The 4,821-nt window shown below is 41.0% G+C and overlaps 1 long non-coding RNA gene across 1 annotated transcript; it reads right to left on the bottom strand.

Moving 5' to 3' along the window:
- Positions 1 to 558: 558 nt before the first annotated feature.
- LOC128328980 (uncharacterized) lies at positions 559 to 4,750 on the bottom strand. Its single transcript, XR_008309486.1, has 2 exons — positions 4,612 to 4,750; positions 559 to 838 (listed from the first exon to the last, which is right to left on the bottom strand). It is a non-coding gene; the product is annotated as an uncharacterized LOC128328980 (long non-coding RNA).
- Between the last annotated feature and the right edge of the window lie 71 nt (positions 4,751 to 4,821).

Genomic DNA, 4,821 nt, shown 5'->3' with positions numbered 1-4,821 from the left:
TCTTCAAATATCATTTACAAATAACTTCCAAATCTCACGTACTGAGTCAGGAGGAAATATGAGGAAAAGGCACTCTACTCATGCTCAGGTATTTATTTATTTATTAAAAATATGTATACCCTGCCCCTCCAGTGCACTACTGCTAGGGTGGTTCCCAGCAAAAGATAGACACAAGATACAATAAAAGTAATAAAATTAACTAAATTAAACAAACAAAAAAAGTTGTCAGATTAAAAACCACAATCATTATTAGATTCAAATTAAAGGTTATTTTAAAAGCTAAAAACTGAAAATTATAAAAAGCTAAAGAACCTACCAGATATAACAAAACACACACACTCACATCACAGACTCACTGAGATCCTGCTGAGAGGCACTTAGTATTTTATTATTTCATATACCCAGGCCTGAACGCTGAGCACATTGAAACAGGTTCCAGGGCTGCACTACGGCTATAAAATGCTGAGGCAATGTATTTGAACAGATCATATTCCACTTGAAGTGTAAAGTTCTTTTTCTTCTGGATTCTAGTGATGGGAAGTAAACCAGCAGGCCTAGTGAGGGTTTTTACGTATAGTTTTATTTGGTCACCATCCCACAACATAAGGGAAAATATAAGTGATTATATCACCAAGTAAAGGAAATACGTACCCACTTCCTCTCATGCAAGAATAATAACGCCACAAAACCAACTTGTTTCGCTCCACAAAGAACAGGAAGAAAACAAACCAATGCTTTGGGGTTGACGACATTTTCTGCGCCGTCATCTTCCATATTCTTGGAGGGTTTCTTGAAATGGTGTTTCTTGTTCAGCAGACAGAGGTTGACATTTTGGTCCCTAATGACAAAAGATGAATGAGGCAGCTAAAATAATATCTTCTATTGAGCCAATTTAGGCCACAATCCTATACTTGCTTACCTCAGAATAAATACCACTGGCTGGCTGGCATCCTGACTACATTTCTCAATAGAAAAACTCAGGGAGGAGTCTAAAGGATTACTAAATTTCAGTAGGACGTCTTGTACTACATTTAGACAGGATGTCAGTCACTGAACACAAAGCTATCTACTGAATAAGCACATGGGATGGGCTGTTCAGTCAGGAACAGCATTGTTGGGGGCAGTTGCTTGAGGCCCCAGGGCCGTGACAGACCCACTGTTGATCCCTGAGACCAGCTGTGGTTCCATAACCTTTCTGTGCTGGTGGCAGAACAACTCTCATGGAGCATCTGAAGGGCAGTTTGTCGAGAACCTCCTAAAAGCTGGAGCCAACTCTGCATATGGTGTAGGATATGCAAGCTGTTGAACTCCCACAGATGTCGCCTTGTAGCACCAAAAACAAAGACATTTATTACTGGGGCAGATTTCAGAGGGATAGCTATATCAGTCTGTTGCAGCAAAACCAAAACCAAACCAAACCAAAACCCTGCCGCCACCCCCCCCCCCCCGCCCCGAGTTTTTTGCACTTTTCATTGGCTTCGGCTGATAACTGGACCAACCAGTCTTTCTTTCTCTGTGGCTGCCCCGGGGCTTTGGAATATGCTCTCTGTTGAAATAAGAACCTCTCCATCTCTGATTGTTTTCAGGAAGACCCTCAAGAAACACCTGTTCTTGCAGGCATTTACCTGGAATTAAATTTTAATAATTTGTTTTAATAACTTGTTTTATGACATTGTTTTTATTGTTTCTTGTAGAATATTATTATTTCTTGTTTGCACAGTCAAGAAATAATAATATTCTACAAGACACAATTAAAAAATTGTGTCTTGTATATTATTATTATTATTATTATTATTATTATTAATTCATTCAATTTCTATATTGCCCTTCCAAAATTGGCTCAGGACGGTTTACAAAGAGAAATAATACATAAATAAGATGGATCCCTGTCCCCAAAAGGCTCACAATCTAAAAGAAACATAAGCTAGACACCAGCAACAGTCACTGGAGGTACTGTGCTGGGGGTTAATAGGGTGAATTTTAATCTGTTTTAACTTTGTATATTGTTTTAAATGTTGTACATCGCCTAGAGATGTACATATCAGGCAGTATTAAAGTATGAGTGACTGATAATAAATAAATAACACAGCTGCACCCATTCCTTGAAGATAATGACTTCAACAGTGGCACATCAGTTGGTAACCTCCAGGCTCGACCACTGCAATGCACACCACATAAGGCTGCCTCCGGACCAGAGGCATAGCTAGGGGAGATGGGGCCCGTGTTCGCCCCTCTCCGAGGCAGCCCTCAGAGTGAGGGAGATAATGCAGAAAATAGGGATAGTGGAGCTGGGGAGCCTGGATTGTTTGAACCCATTTGCTCAATTATAGCTACACCCCTGCTGCTGACATAGCCCGGAGATTTCTGTTAGTCTAAAATGTAGCAGCCAGACTGGTAACACAGAGAGATCATATCACTCCTATGCTTAAACAGCTGCATTGGTTGCCAATATGTTTCTGGGAAAAATATAAAGTGCTGGTTATTACCTTTAAAGCTCCAAGCAGCTAAGGGCTGGGTTAGCTGAGATAATGCCTGTTGCTGCGAGATCTCCACTGCTCACTAAGATAATCAGGAGAGATCTGCCTCCAGGTGGCACCAATTTGTCTGGTAGCAACTACGGGTTAGGCCTTCCTAGCAGCCATCCATAGACTGTGGAATGCACGCCCCGTGGGTTTAAGAAGTCTATCATCCCTGGAAGCTATCAAGAGAGCCTTAAAAGGTTTAATTGTTTAGCTTGGCTTTTAATAATCTTTTAATGGTTATTAATGAGTTTTATGTTAATATTTTAAATTATTTTATTTTTTACTGTAAACTGCTCTGAGCCATTTTTGGATGGGCAGGATGTACATGAAATACATATGTGAATGAATGAATGAATGAATGAATATGGTGGTTCTCAAATGAAAAGTGTTGCATAAGTAGATATAGGAATTAGGGTTGCCAGCTCTGACTGAAGCTATTGCTAGAGATCTTTTCTCCAATTTCCCCCATTTTCTTCAATATCAAGCTATTAAAATATTCCAGATTGCTTTCTATAGTCACTAGGAGATCCTTACCAATTTCTGGAGACTCCAGGCTAGTACTAAACAGCTGGCAACCCTAATGGGGAGAGAGACAGCATGGTGTAGTGGTTAGAGTGCTGGACTAGGACCAGGGAGACCTGAGTTCAAATCCCCATTCAGCCATGATACTTGCTGGGTGACTCTGGGCCAGTCACTTCTCTCTCAGCCTAACCTACTTCACAGGGTTGTTGTGATGAGAAACTTAAGTATGTAGTACACCGCTTTGGGCTCCTTGGAGAAAGAGCGGGATATAAAATGTAAAAAATAAAAATACATAAAATAAATAAATTAGAATCTGGGTGTGCTGTAGGGTTTAGTCCCTGGGTGATGGCCATTGTTCCTAGTGAATAGCCATTTCCGGTACATATTTACATCACAATAAATCTTTTACTTCTTAAGGTGCACCAGGATTCTTTTTTTAAAGATATCTTAGGCATCCTAAACATACTTAACTAGACAGCAAGTGCTATTCAACTCATATTAACTTAGTTGCATTGGATTGCATAAAAGTCAATTAATTGTATTAGTAAATTGATGGAGCTAATGATTAAATTTACATAAGGGTAAAAACAACAATTCTGAAGCAAGAGGCAGGCATAGCTTGTTCTCCGATTATGTGTTGTAGCAGGCTGCAGGCATTTAAATCAATTATTATTCTAAATTATTAACGTTCCAGTCCTCCTTTTTTCTGTAGTTAGCAAAACATACACTGGTCTTACATAGACCAGAACCCATCAATTTGTCAGATTCTGAATCTGTAAAAGCCATGCCTATGAAATGTTTCAGCACATGCCCGCACACACCGGCACACTTATACCCAGGGGCGTAGCAAGGTTGGAGTGGGCCCAGAGTCAATATTTTAAAATGGCCCCCCCACTCACTGAAGCTCAGCTCATGAAGTAAAGAAATCTTAAATGAGGCTGAATAGTGGTAACAAAAAACATAGTAAAATTTTTTATTTATATATATAATATATATATATTCTATGTGCCACAACAGAACATCATCCTAGATTATTTTTAAAAAGGTTTTGTAAATTGTGGACAATGCAAGTCATTTCATGGTACTAGAGAAAGACAAGCTGTTCTGGTAGCTCCAGGTCTGAACACTCACATCAATTTCGGAGGATGAATACAACTGAAGGAAGCCCGGGCGGGTGCGCGGCTCGGGGAGTCTGTCATGTGACTTGCCACTGGGGGGGCCCCCAAGGCAGTGGGCCCCCAGACAACTGTCTAGCCTTGCCCTGTTATAGTTACACCCCTGCTTATACCAACCACAGGGATGCAGAGGGAAACCTTGAGGAGCAACTCTTCACTTAACATTTTTTGGGTGGCAGGAAAGATACTTTATAAGGGAGAAAGGTATGTTTGGGGGGACTGAAGATATGGGTTGTTCGGTTTAGTGTAGGCAGTTTCAGTAAAATGAGGGAAGAAATCTGCACCCCTGATTGACTGAATCACAACATACGGACAAAAACTCTCCTTTGGAATATTCTCTTAATAATGTCTGATTCTAGTTGAACCTGAAAACACCTCACCACCACCCATACCTGTTTCAAACACCAGATCGTAGAGGTGGTGGTTGATGGGAAGGATGAGAGATTTCGCACGTCTTCCTGCTCTTCCGAAGGAAAGAAAGCGTTACTCTGGATTCAGCAACGGGACATCCATCCTACCGCAGAAGAGCTCTCCCACCTTGGAAAATCCCTCCAAGGGGAGGGGCTTAGCGAGAGGGGCGGGACTTGCCTCGCGCGTCACCA

The sequence above is a fragment of the Hemicordylus capensis genome, chromosome 6, assembly GCF_027244095.1.
Source record: "Hemicordylus capensis ecotype Gifberg chromosome 6, rHemCap1.1.pri, whole genome shotgun sequence".
Lineage (NCBI taxonomy): Eukaryota > Metazoa > Chordata > Lepidosauria > Squamata > Cordylidae > Hemicordylus > Hemicordylus capensis.
The sequence above is the reverse complement of the archived record's forward strand: the minus strand, read 5'-3'. Positions and strand labels throughout refer to the sequence as shown.